This window comes from Loxodonta africana, chromosome 1 (assembly GCF_030014295.1).
Source record: "Loxodonta africana isolate mLoxAfr1 chromosome 1, mLoxAfr1.hap2, whole genome shotgun sequence".
Classification (NCBI taxonomy): Eukaryota; Metazoa; Chordata; class Mammalia; order Proboscidea; family Elephantidae; genus Loxodonta; species Loxodonta africana.
In genome coordinates, this window is record NC_087342.1 from 173,119,039 (window position 1) to 173,133,695 (window position 14,657).

A 14,657-nucleotide genomic window follows, 5' to 3' on the forward strand; every position below is an offset into this window, starting at 1 on the left:
AAGTCTTGGAAGTCGAAAACCAAACCAAACCCACTGCTGTTGAAACGATTCTGACTCATAGCGACCCCATAGGGATAGGGTTTCTGAGGCTGTACATCTCTACGGAAACCAACTGCCACATCATTCTTCCAAGCTGCTGCTGGTGGTTTCCAACCTCTGGCCTTTGGGTTAGCAGCCGATGGCTTTAACCACTGCGCCACCAAGGTGCAGTGGAGTCTCTTTCCCAGGGGAATTGGGGGCCAAAGAAAGAGCATATGCTGAAGCCCAGAAGCGAGAGAGGTATGGAACTTTAAAGAAACTGCAATAAGCCAAATCACATAATTTGGGAGGGATGGCTTTTTGTATATTGATATATTTTGAAGCTGCAGAAAGACAGGTACTGTAAAATTTTCAGGTAGTTTCTCAAAGTGACCAATGAGTTGGTGTAATTTGGCAAGCCTGGAAGGATTCTAATGCTACTGGTTTAAATCAGAATAAAAATGGTTATAGCTATTATTTTAAGTGTGATTTTAAAAACAAAAAAACATTGCTTTTTTTGTGGGCTCATCCTTCTTTACCCAGCCCACAAAGGGTAAGGTGGTTTCTCAAGGCTAGCTTCCCTTTTCACTCCATAGTTGAATATGATCTCAACCATATGCATGGATTCACCAGTACCTATTTATTGCAGATGACGTCCAAATGTTTTTGGTTTTTGGTTTCCAAATGTATAGCTCCATCCAGGTTCACCTCTCAGCTTTCGTATATCCAGTTATCTCCTTAATATTTTTTCTCACGTATCTTAAAAGCACTTCAAACTCAGCATGCTTAAAACCAAATACACAGTTATTCCCTGTGAATCTGGTTTCCTTCCAGTGTTCCCTATCTTAGTAAAGGCCACTGCCATCCATTCACTTGTGAAAATTTGAAAGCTAAGCATCATCCTTCATTCCTTCCTGTTGTTCATATCTCTGTAGCGAAATTGTTAGCAAGTTCTGTCAATCTTATCTTCCAGATATCCCTCAAATCCACCCATTTCTCTCTGCTTTCAAAAAAACCAAACCCAGTGCTGTCGAGTCATTTCTGACTCAGAGAGACCCTATAGGACAGAGTAGAACTGCCCCGTAGAGTTTCCAAGGAACCCCTGGCAGATTTGAACTGCCTTCCCTATCTGCTTTAGCACCATCCAAATACTTGTTGAATACCTACTATATAACAGGACCCAGGGAATATAGCTCTGACAGCAGCAGAGTGTAGTGGCCTAGAAGCCAAGTGAAAGTGTTTGCCTTCTGCCAGAGAGCTTGCATTCTACTAGGGAGAGACAGACAATACATAAATATGTGAATGTATAGTGAATCAAATGAAGAAGACAAATGCTTTGAAGAAAAAACTTGAGAAGGGGAATAGGGAGTGTTGGGTTGTGGGGGTGGGGCTCACTTTTAAATAAGGTAATCAGAGAAGACCTAACCAAGAAAGAGGCATCTGAGGGGATCTGAAGATGCTAGGGGGAAGAACATTCAGGTGAAGAGAACAGCCAATGCAAAGGCCTGTGGGCAGGAGCATGCCTACACATTTGAGTTGTTAGCTGCCATGGAGTCAGCCCAGACTCATGGAAACCCCATGCATGACAGAACAAAACACTCGGTCCTGCATCATATCCATCATCAGTTGTGGATCGAACCATCATGATCTGTGGGGTTTTTATTGGCTGGTTTTCAGAAGTAGATTGGCAGGCCATTCTTCCTAGTTCATCTTAATCAGAAAGCTCCACGGAAACGTGTTCAGCATCATAGCAACACATAAGCCTCCACAGACAGACTGATGGTGGCTATGCATGAGGTGCATTGGCTGGAAATAGGATCAAGTCTTCTGCATGGAAGGTGAGAATTCTGCCACTGAACCACCAATGCCCCTTCCTCATGCACATTTGAGAAAGGAGACAAATGTGGCTGGAACATGATGAGAACAGGAAATGCAGCAACACACGGTCACAGAAGAAGAGGGTAGTGGTAGGAGATGATGTACGTGATTGAAAGGACATTGGCTTTTTGGTTGAGATGGGAAGCCATTGGACAGTTTTAAGCAAATGAGGGCACAATCCAACTTTTTTTTCAAGAATTACTTCATTTGAATTGTTTTGCGTATAGACCATGGGGGAGTAAGGGTACAAGCAGAGAGACTAGTTAGGAAGCTAAACTAAAAATCTAGGTGAGAAATGATGGGAGGTGGGTTGGACCAGGGTGTTAACAGTGGAGGCAGAAGAGGACCAGAGTCTGGATATGTTTTTATGATATAGCCAACAGGTTTTACTGACAAATTGGATGTGACTTGTGAGAGTAAGAGTCAAAGATGACTCCAAAGTTTTTAATCTGAGCAACTAGAAGGAAAAAAATGCCATTTACTATCATAAGAAAGTCTGTAGATGAAACAGATGTGTGTCTGTGTGGTTTGTGCTGGTGGGGGATTGATTGGGAGATCAAGAGTTTAGTTTTGGTCATGTTATTTTTGAGAAGCCTATAAGATATTCACGTAGAGGCGTGGAATAGACAGTTGGATAAATGAGTCTGAAGCTGAGGGGAGAGATCCTGGGCTAGAGAGAAAATTTCAGGTTTCATTAGTGTTTCAATAGTAATTAAAGACCAAGCATAGTTAAGATCACTGAAGGAGGCATAGAATTTAGGTCGATTTGGGGTAATCTGCAAAAGTAAATATGAAGGAGTGGCTAGTGAAGAGGGAGAACTGCAGAGTGTGGTGTCCTAGAAAGCCAAGTGAAGAAAGTGATGAAGGAGGAAAAATTGATAAGTTGTGTGAGATGCTGCTTTTGGCCAAGTAAGATGAACACTGATAATTGACCACTGCATTTAATAATGTAGAGGTCATCAGAAACCTTGATGAGAGCAGTTTTGGTGAAGTAAAGGATACAAAAGCTGCGTGTTTTATTCAAGAGCAAATGGGAGAACTGGAGACAGTGAGTATGGATGCAGCACCTTTGTTACTGCTTTCTTTGTCCAGACTGTTCTAGTCTCATTCTTTGACTCATTAACTCTTTTTCTACAGATCTGACCTCAAAAATCGCTTTATCAGAGAAGTCTTCCTAAGAATGTCCATATAATAAATACACTCTTATTGTACTGTATACCTTTACTTGCTAGTATGTTACAAATGCAGTTTTACAATGGTGTGTGTGGTAATATGATTAAAATGCATTCAACTCCAGTAAACCTTATGCACTCTAGAGTAATGCCTGTGCTTTTTTTTTTGCTTGTCATTGTATCTCCAGCTCTGGCTCCAGTGCCTGGCACCTAGCATGTCACAGAACTTTCAGAGGTATTGAACAGTTACCTATTGATTACAAAAACACAAGGTAACTCAAGTATGGAAGAAGGTACTTTATAATGAAAACATTTTAGACATTTGGTCTTGAAAGAGAGCAAAATTTTTTATTACTGGTGAATTGTGGTGTTCGCTCTCATAAAATGTTGTTGTTAGGTGCTGTTGAGTCATTTCCGACTCTTAGCAACTCTGTGTACAGCTGAACGAAACACTGCCCTGCCCTGCGCCATCCTCACAATTGTTGTTATGCTTGAGGCCATTGTTGCAGCCGCTGTGTGAGTCCATCTCATTGAGGGTCTTCCTCTTTTTTGCTGACCCTCTTCTTTACCAAGCTTGATGTCCTTCTCCAGGGACTGATCCCTCCTGACATCATGTCCAAAGTATGTAAGACATAGCCTCACCATCCTTGCTCTTGAGGAGCATTCTGGTTGTACTTTTTCCAAGACAGATTTGTTCACTTTCTTGGCAGTCCATGGTATATTCAGTATTCTTTGCCAACACCACAATTTAAAGGCATCAATTCTTCTTCAATCTTCCTTATTCATCATCCAGCTTTCGCATGCATATGAGGTGATTGAAAACACTATGACTTGGGTCAGGCACACCTTAGCCTTCAAGGTGACATCTTTTTAACACTTTAAAGAGATCTTTTGAAATAGGATATGATAATATTTTTACCATGTTCCTGTGTACCTCATTCAGTTTAAAGGTAGTCAGTAGGACATTGTATATGTAAAGGAAAAAAAAGGATGCTGTTGCTTTAAATGAATAGTGCTGCAATCAAGGAAAAAGCTGGTTGGTCTCCAAGACACTTCATAGAGTAGTATTCATTATGAAATTCATTGATGAATTCACTATACACCAGAGTTCCTAAGTATTGTGCGCACAGAAACACAGTCTCGCTAGTGTACCAGTGTTTGTGAAACTTGGAGGTACAATGAAGCCTGTGAGAGCTGGAACTCGACAGGACTGCCTTGTTTTTCTGGGTCTCTTAAGTTTTCCAGCTTTGTCAGGGTGCAGTCTTACCACTTTTCTGTTGATTGTTTTAGTGGAAAATATTTGAGCTTTCCTTCTCTCACAGGTTTCCACCTTACACAGGTTCCATCTGGCTTTCGCAAGTTTTACTGTAAGTATTTATAAGAGTGACACAGGTGATTAATGAATTTACCAGGATGCCAGTAGGAGTCCCTGGGTGGTGCAAGTGCTTAAGCACTCGCCTGCTAGCCAAAAGGTTGACAGTTTGAATCCACCCAGAGGTGCATCGGAAGACACAGACCTGGCAGTCTGCTTCCAAAAGATCACAGCCTTGAAAACCTTGTGGAGCAGTTCTACTCTGCCCACATGGAGTCACCATGAGTTGGGATCAACTTGAAGACAACTACTATTGATAATAATTTACTAATATACTTTGAGGTATTTGCCAAGTGATTAGCATACTGATTCTCTGACCAGGGTGTTCTCTCTGTAGGAAAATTACTGCGGAATCAGCAGGTTGCCTGGGAACTTGGAATCAAAACAAAGGAAATTAGGTATATGATGTGATCACTTAATAGCATTAAACTATGAGAGCCTGCCAATAGATCTTTAACTGCCTCTAGAGTGTTCTTCCAATTTTTGCCTCTTTAAGTTGCTTTTTCTCTGTTTCCATTTCAGACAAACTTCTTTTTGAACACATTCTTTCTTTTTAAATATGTTAATATATTCATATTGAAGCCTAGCTTTTTGGTCTTAGAGCCAGAAAGCTAACTTTGCATATATCTGCTCTGGCCCATTATTGTGTTGTGTGTCTCTGAGCTGATTTCTACCCTACACTGATTTATAATTTAGCCCTCAGAGGGTAATCTTATTTCCCAGTTTCCCTAGACCCCACACTAGTGGCTCAGTGGTTAAGAGCTACAGCTGCTAACCAAAAGGTCAGCAGTTCAAATCCACCAGCTGCTCCTTGGAAACTCTGTGGGGCAGTTCTACTCTGTTCTATAGAGTCACTATGAGTTGGGAACAACTCTGTGGGTCCCTGACAACACGAACAGCATGTATCGTTTGGGGGTACATTGATTTTGAGCTCAGCAATGAGGTCTGAGCTACAGATACGTATTTCGAAACTATCAACATATAGGGATATTTTGCTTTTAAGCTTTAATATATTAAATGCTCATATGTTCCAGGCACTCTGTTAAATACTTTGCATACATTATCTTATTTTATCCTCACGTAGCAAGAAAATGTTAGAACTGATCCAAAGCCTACTCTTAAACACTATGTTAGCGTTATACAGTAAAACCTGTGAAAGCTGGAACCTGTGTAAGGCAGAAACCTGTCAGAGAAGGAAAATTCAAATATTTTCCACAGTGTAATAGAGAGTGATAGAAAAATGTTAAGACTACACCCTGTGAAAGGCAGAAAACTCGCAAGACCCAGAAAAACAAGGCAGTCCTGTCTAGTTCTGGCTCTCACAGAACTGTACTATAGATATGGGTACAAAGAAATTTACTAGGGAGCTAATGCTGAAGAAGAGCTTGAGTAGTCTGAAACTAACCAGAAAAGGAAGAGGATAACCAGGAAAAGGGGTAACCAAGAAATCTGAAAATTTCAAGAAGGAATGGCTGGTCAGTACTGCAGAATGTTAGCAACATGTTAAGAACGCTAAAGTTTCTGCGTGGTTTGATAATTAGTAGTTTCTGCTACAGTACAGGAAACCCTGGTGGCGTAGTGGCTAAGTGCTACAGCTGCTAACCAAAGGGTCGGCAGTTCGAATCCACCAGGCGCTCCTTGGAAACTCTATGGGGCAGTTCTACTCTGTCCTATAGGGTCGCTATGAGTCGGAATCGACTCGGTGGTACTGGGTTTGGTTTAGTTTTGGTTTTGCTACAATTTATGCATCTGGCATATGTTCCTGTATTAATTGAATTACTGTGCTGCACTGAGATAAAGACTGATTAGCCTGGAGTGGCCTGTAGGTAAAACCATGCTCCCTGTGGATATGAGAGTATTTCCTCAAGGGCTGGCATTTCCCATGTTCAATCTCTGCCAAAAAGTTAGGTTCCAGATTAGGAAATTACAACTTGGATAAAAGGATTTAGGAAAATGAAGGAGGGAACTCTGGATCTCTGGACTTCTCTTTCTAAGCTTTAGTGTTTAAGGAGGGGACATGTAAGCATGGAATATTGGGTGGCGGGTGCTAAAATAGTGCTCACCAGTTGAAGGTAGATCAGGGGCAGGGATAGAATAGGGTCTAAAAGCACCAGAGAGAGAATTGTAACTTAAGATATGCCACCTGGTTTCCTGTTGGTGTCTGTGCTTTTTCTCCTTTTATTATCTTCTAGCTTCAGAGTCCCTGGGTGGCTCAGTTAAGTGCTAGGCTACTAGGCAAAAGGTGGGCGGTTTGAACCCACCAGAGATACTTCGGGAGACAGGCCTGGTGATCTACTTCTGAAAGGTTGGGCAGATTACTAAAAACCCTACGGAGCAGCTCTACTCTGCATATATGGGGTCACCATGAGCCGGAATCGACTGATAGCAACCAAAAATAGTCTTGGAGAAGTCTTATTGAAATGTTACGACTGTCTTCGCTGTACCAAGGGAAATATAAGGGAGAGGGTTACATAGTGATAGAACATTATTAGGAGAGCAGTACCGTCCTCACAGTGAGGCCAGTGAGGAGGTACAGGTATAATAACAACCCCCCAGGGGAAAGTGAATGTTGTGGACAAGAACTGGAACTCACGGATCTCTTGCCTTTCCACGTGTAGAGATTCTCCTTTCATTGTCAACCTTGTAGGATCTGGGTTTTAATTAGTAAGGAAGGCAGTAGTTCTAGCAGAAATTCATTAGTGGTCTTTTTCATTGCAATTGCAGGAGAGTATAGAGATGGAAACCAGATATATTCTTTCATTTGTTCAGCACTTTCTGAAAACCTATCATGGACAGACTCTACACTTGACACTAATGGTATAAATAATAAAATTATTTATAGCAGCATACAAAGTATGCCCTTTTGAAGCGTGCTATCTGCACGGAATATAAAGTTGTTTGGAGAAGGTTGGCTGAACAGTGAAGAGGAATAGAGATAGGGAAGTAGCTGAAGGTCAGTGAGAGAGATAATGAGGAAAGGGCAATGCTAAGGAGGTAGAATCGACAGGATTTAGTGACTCTCTGGTTGTAGGAGATAAAAAAGGAAGATGTCTGGGGTGACTCCTACCCAGATGGTGAAGAGTAATTCCTTCCATTACTCGGAGTAGGAAATTTAATAGGAAGACCAGTCTTGGGATGGAGAGGTAAAGAGTCCAAGTTTGGACATGTTAATCATGTTGTTTGAGGGACCTATGGTTCATTCAGGTGACTGATAACTAGTACTGCTTCTGAATGGCTTCTATACATGAAACTATAACTGTCATGAGATATAGCTGCTATATGTTCAAATAGTGAGAAGAGTATGGACGTTGGAGTCACAAAATCTTGGGCATGAATCCCAGCTCCATCTCTTTCTAGCTATGTGAATTTGGCCAGATGTTTAACATCATTAAGCCTTGGATATGGGAGATGAGAGAGTCTTAGTTTTCTCATCTGTAAAAGGATGATAATACCTACCATGCCAAGGCTATTAGGAAGATTTAGTGGCATATATGTAAAGTTCTTGACTACGGTGCACCTAACCTGAGCCATGGTGTTTTCAATTGCCTCATGTGCCAAAGCTGGACTATGAATAAGGAAGGCCGAAGAAGAATCAACACATCTAAATTATGGTGTTGGCGAAGAATATTGCATATACCAAGGACTGTCAGCCTTGGGTTTGGGTGTTGGGTCAGAAGACTGAACACCTAAATCTGTCTTAGCAGAAGTACAGCCAGAACGCTCCTTAGAAGCAGGGATGGCCAGACTTCGTAATTTGGACATGCTGTCAGCAGGGACTAGTTGCTGGAGAAGGACATCATGCTTGGAAAAGTAGAGGGTCAGTGAAAAAGAAGAAGACCCTCAGTGAGATGGATTGACACAGTGTCTGCAACAACGGGTTCAAACATATTTACTATTGTGAGGATGGTACAGGACCAGGCAATGTTTCATTCTGTTATACATAAGGTTTCTATGAGTTGGAGCCAACTTGACAGCACCTAACAATAATGTAAGGTTCTTAGATTAGTATATGGTATATGTTGGGCACTCAAGAAATAGTATCTTTTAAAATTATCATCTTTATGTAAAATAATATTTGTCCTTCAATTTGTTTGAGATTAATAAAATATTTCTAAAGTGCTTTATAGTTCAGCTGAAAAGTGCTAGTTTTTGTAATCCTATTATTTTTAGTTTTATTATTCTTGCCATTTTCTAAGGCTTCATAATGAGATCCTTGAGTTATATTTCATTTTTCTCAAACTTACACCTTTGATAATACTATTTTGCATTTTTAAAATTCTTAATTGGGGAAAGTTTCCATAAGAAAAAATAACAGCAATTAGGAATTTCTTATAAAACAAAATGATAAGAGCTGATATATTCTTCAGCAAGAACTCAGTATCTGGTTTTGTTATGGATGTTATTAAAAACACCATGTTTAGTTAATGCCATACCTGTAAAAAAATTATCTTCAGCAAAATTTTACTTCTCTGTGATATTAATGATATTGTTTGACAGTTTCCACATTCTGTTGGATCACTTTTCTTTGGAATGGGCACAAATATGAATGTCTTCCAGTTAGCCAAGCAGCTGTCCTCCAAATTTCTTGGCATAGACGAGTGAGCACCTCCAGCACTGCACCCGTTTGTTGAAACATCTGAATTGGTACTCTGTCAATTCCTGGAGCCTTGTTTTTTGCCAATGCGTTCGGTGCAGGCGTGGACTTCTTCCTTCAGTTCCATTAGTTATTAACCATATGCTATCTCCTAAAGTGGTTGCGCATCGACCAGTTCTTTTTGGTACAGTGACTCTGTATTCCTTCCATCTTCTTTTGATGCTTCCGTAGTCGTTCAGTATTTTTCCTATAGAACCTTTCAGTACTGCAACTTGAGGTTTTACTTTTTTCTTCAGTTCTTTCAGCTTGAGAAATGCAGAGCATGTTCTTGCATTTTGATTTTCTAACTCCAAGTCTTTGCACATTTCATTGTAATACTTTACCTTGTCGTCTTGAGCTGCCCTTTGAAATCTTCTGTTCAGCTCCTTTACTTAACCATTTCTTGCATTCACTTTAGCTACTCTGTTCAGGAGTGAGTTTCAGAGCCTCTTCTGGTATCCATTTTGGTCTTTTCTTTCTTTCCCGTCTTTTTAATGACCTTTTGCTTTCTTCACGTACGATGTCCTTGATGTCATTTCACAACTCTTCTGGTCTTCAGTAATTAGTGTTCAGTGCGTCAAATCTGTTCTTGAGATGGTCTCTAAATTCAGGTGGGATGTACTTAAAGTTATAATTTGGCTCTCAAGGGCTTGTTTTAATTTTCTTCAGCTTCAGCTTGAGTTTGCATATGAGTAATTGATAGTCTGTTCCATAGTCGTCCCCTAGCTTTGTTCTGACTGATGACATTGAGCCTTCCCATTGTCTCTTTCCACAGGTGTAGTCGATTTGATTCCAGTATATTTCATCTGGCAAGGTCACATGTATAGTCGTCGCTGTTTGTGTTGTTGAAAAGATATTTGCAATGAATAAGTTGTTGGTCTTACAAAATTCTATCATGCAATCTCCTGTATCATTTCTGTTTTCCAACTACTGATCCTTCTTCTTTGTTTCCAACTTTTGCATTCCAATTACCAGTAATTGTCAATGCATCTTGATTGCCTGTTTGATCAAATTCAGACTGAAGGAGTTGGTAAAAACCTTCAGTTATTTCCCATCTTTGGCCTTAGTGGTTGGTGCATAAATTTGAATAATAGTCTTATTAACTGATTTTCATTTTAGGTGTATGGATATTATCCTATCATTGACAGCGTTGTACTTCAGGATAGATGTTGAAATGTTCTTTTTGACAATGCAAGCCATTCCTCATCAATTTGTTGTTCCCAGCATAGTAGACCATAATGTATACTGAGCAAATAACCCAAGAAGCTGGGCTATGTGAAGAAGAACATGGTATCAGGATTGGAGGAAGACTTACTTAATAACCTGCAGTATGCATATAACAAAACTTTGCTTGCTGAAAGTCAAGAGAACCTGAAGCACTTACTGATGAAGATCAAAGACTACAGCCTTCAGTATGAACTGCACCTGAACACAAAGAAAACAAAAGCCCTCACAACTGGACCAGTAAGCAGCAGCATGATAAATGGAGAAAAGATTGAAGTTGTCAAGGATTGAATTTTACTTGGATCCACAATTAACACTCATTGAGGCAGCTGTCAAGGAATCAAATGATGTATTGCATTGTGCAAATCTGCAAAAGACCTCTTTAAAGTGTTAAAAAGCAAAGCTGTCACTTCTAGGACTAAGGTACATGCCTGACCCAAGCCATGATGTTTTCAGTTGCCTCGTATGCATATGAAAGCTGGGCAATGAGTAAGGAAGACAGAAGAAGAATGGTGCCTTTGAATTATGGTGTTGGCAAAGAATACTGAATATATCATGGACTTACAGAAGAAAAAACAAATTTGCCTTGGAAGAAGTACAGCTAGAATGCTCCTTAGAAGCGAGGATAGCCAGACTTCATCACACGTACTTTGGACATGTTATCAGGAAGGACCAGTCCCTGGAGATGGACATCATGCTTGCTAAAGTAGAGGGTCAGCGAAAAAGAAGAACCTTGTTGAGATGAATTGACACAGTGGCAGCAACAGTGGGCTTAAACAGCAGTGATTGTGAGGATGGCACAGGACTCGGCAGTGTTTCATTCTGCTGTATAGGTATGCATATGAGTCGGAACCAACTCAGTGGCACCTGAAAAAACAATTTTCTTTGTCTATAAAACACCATACATACTATTATCCATTTTTACATTTCTGTTTTTTTAATATACCAAACTTAGGATGTTTGCATGTGCTATTATTTTCTACTCGGAACGCCCTTCCCTGATTTTCACATGGTGCCTCTTCATTGTTCTGGACTACTCTCAAAATCTTTCTGAGAGGCCTTACCTGACCATCCCAATCTTCTTCGCATCATTTATCCACTTGAACATATTTGCTCGTTTTATGCTATTGTCTGCCCTTCCCCAAGAGTATAAGCTCCTTCAAGACTCTGTCTTGTTTCCCACTGTACTCGCAGTGCCTTAAACACTGATTCACACATGGTACTCCCAAAATACTTCTTGGCACACTGGCTGACTACCTACCGTATAGACTTCTTAAACAAAACACAGATAATATATGTAACGCACTAAGTGCTTGGCACCATTTCTTCTGTTTATGTGTATATTTGTTTTCCTATGCCCTATCTCAAACGTATATATAATTTAATAGTTATCATTATTAACAACAGCTAATATTCATAGTGTGACTACTTGTGCCTGGAGGTACTGCGTTAGGTCATTTACATGCATTGTCTAATTTTAAGTCTCCCAACAACCTTATGAAATAGTTACTATTATTAGCCCCATTTTTACAGATAAGGCTCAGAGTTTAAATACCTTGCTCCAAAACACATAACTAATTAGTGGCAGAGCCAGAACTGGAAACTGTGTGTATTCTGCCTTCAGACAAAGCTCTTGTTCTTTTTTTTTTTTAATTTTTATTGTGCTTTAAGTGAAAGTTTACATATCAAGTCAGTCTCTCATACAAAAATTTATACACACCTTGCTACATACTCCTAATTGCTCTCCCCCAATAAGACAGTACACTCCTTCCCTCCACTCTCTCTTTTCGTGTCTATTCGCCCAGCTTCTGACCCCCTCTGCTCTCCCATCTCCCCTCCAGACAGGAGATGCCAACATAGTCTCATGTGTCTACTTGATCCAAGAAGCTCACTCTTCACCAGTATCATTTTCTTTCCCATTACCTAGTCCAATCCCTGTCTGAAGAGTTGGGTTGGGAAAGGGTTCCTATCTTGGGTAACAGAAGGTCTGGGGACTGTGACCACTGGGGTCCTTCTGGTCTCGGTCAGACCATTAAGTCTGGTCTTTTTATGAAAATTTGGGGTGTATATCCCACTGCTTTCCTGCTCCTTTAGGGGTTCTCTGTTGTGTTCCCTGTCAGGGCAGTCATTGGTTGTAGCTGGGCACCATATAGTTCTTCTGGTTTCAGGCTGATGTAGTCTCTGGTTTATGTGGCCCTTTCTGTCTCTTAGGCTCATAATTACCTTGTGTCTTTGGTGCTCTTCATTCTCCTTTGCTCCAGGTGGGTTGAGACCAATTGATGCACCTTAGATGGCCGCTTGCTAGCGTTTAAGACCCCAGACGCCGCTCTCCAAAGTGTGATGCAGAATGTTCTCTTAATAGATTTTATTATGCCAGTTGACTTCGGTTTACTCTGAAACCATAGTCCCCAGACCCTCACCCTTTCTACGCTGGCCTTCAAAGCATTCAGTTTATTCAGGAGACTTGCTTTTGGTTAAGTCCACTTGTGCTGACCTCTCCTGTATTGTGTGTTGTCTTTCCCTTCACCTAAGATAGTTCTTATCTGCTATCTAATTAGTGGAAATTCATCTGCCTCCCTCCCTCCCTACCCCCTCTCATACCCATCAAAGAATATTTTCTTCTCTGTTTAAGCTATTTCTCCAGTTCTTTTAATAGTGGTCTTATACAATATTTGTCCTTATAATAGTGGTCTTATAAAATATTTGTCCTTTTGTAACTAATTTCACTCAGCATAATGCCTTCCAGATTCCTCCATGTTATGAAATGTCTTGTGGAGTCATCATTTTTCATCAATGCATAGTATTCCATTGTGTGAATATACCATAATTTCTTTATCCATTCATCCATTGATGGGCACCTTGGTTGCTTCCATCTTTTTGCTATTATAAACAGTGCTGCAGTGAACATGGGTGTGCATATATCTTTTCATGTCAAGGCTCTTATTTCTCTAAGATACATTCCAAGCAGTGAGATTGCTGGTTCGTACAGTAGTTCTATTTCTAGCTTTTTAAGGAAGTGCCAAACCAATTTCCAAAGTGGCTGTACCATTTTACATTCTCACCAGCAGTGTATAAGTGTTCCAGTCTCTCCACACCTCTCCAACGTTTATTATTTTGTGTGTTTTGAATTAATGCCAGCCTTGTTGGAGTGAGATAGAATCTCATTGTAGTTTTGATTTGCATTTCTCTAAAGGCTAATTATCGTGAGCATTTCCTCATGTATCTTTTAGCTACCTGAATGTCTTCTTTAGTGAAGTGCCTGTTCATATCTTTTGCCCATTTTTTAATTGGTTTATTTGATTTTTTGTAGCTGAGTTTTTTGCAGTATCGTATAGGTTTTAGAGATCAGGCGCCGATCAGAAATGTCATAGCTAAAAACTTTTTCCCAGTCTGTAGGTAGTCTTTTTACTCTTTTGGTGAAGTCTTTGGATGAGCATAGGTGTTTGATTTTTAGGAGTTGCCAGTTATCTAGTTTTTCTTCTGCATTGTTAGTAATGTTTTGTATACTGTTTATGTCATGTATTATGGCTCCTAGTGTTGTCCCTATTTTTTCTTCCATGATCTTTATCGTTTTAGATTTTATATTTAGGTCTTTGATCCATTTTGAGTTAGTTTTTGTGCATGGTGTAAGGTATGGGTCTGGTTTCTTTTTTTTGTAGGTGAATATCCAGTTATGCCAGCACCATTTGTTAAACAGACTGCCTTTTCCCCATTTAACTGACTTTGGGCCTTTGTCAAATATCAGCTGCTCATAAGTGGATGGATTCATGTCTGGATTCTCAGTTCTGCTCCATTGGTCTATGTATCTGTTTTACCAATACCAGGCTGTTTTGACTACTGTAGCAGTATAATAGGTTCTAAAATCAGATAGAGTGAGGCCTCCCACTTTGTTCTTCTTTTTCAGTAATGCTTTACTTATTCAGGGCCTCTTTCCCTTCCATATGAAGTTGGTAATTTGTTTCTGCATTTCATTAAAAAATGTCATTGGAATTTGGATCAGAATTGCATTGTATCAATAGATGGCTTTTGGTAGAATAGACGTTTTTACAATGTTAAGTCTTCTATGCATGAGGAAAGTATGCTTTTCCATTTATGTAGGTCTCTTTTGGTTTCTTGCAGTAGTGTCTTGTAGTTTTCTTTGCATAGGCGTTTTACATCTCTGGTAAGATTTATTCCTAAGTATTTTATCTTCTTGTGGACTACTGTAAATAGTATTATTTGGTAATTTCCTCTTCGATGTTCTTTTTGTTGTGTAGAGGAATCCAACTGATTTTTGTATGTTTATCTTGTATCCTGATCCTCTGCTGAAATCTTCTATTAGTTTCAGTAGTTTTCTTGAGGATTCCTTAGGGTTTTCTGT

At 39.9% G+C, this 14,657-nt stretch overlaps 1 protein-coding gene across 8 annotated transcripts in view; it reads left to right on the forward strand.

Moving 5' to 3' along the window:
* The window catches only part of CEP57L1 (centrosomal protein 57 like 1), a 68,234-nt gene that overhangs the window by 1,184 nt on the left and 52,393 nt on the right, over window positions 1-14,657 (forward strand). Inside the window, exons 2-3 of one of the 8 annotated variants that reach the window (XM_064289551.1) lie at window positions 4,391-4,435; window positions 4,778-4,838. The exons of 6 other annotated variants lie outside the window; for them this stretch is intronic. The gene's annotated coding sequence lies outside the window, so the exon portion shown is untranslated. The remainder of the gene's footprint in view (window positions 1-4,390; window positions 4,436-4,777; window positions 4,839-14,657) is intronic. One more of the 8 variants, XM_023542979.2, reaches the window with a different exon arrangement.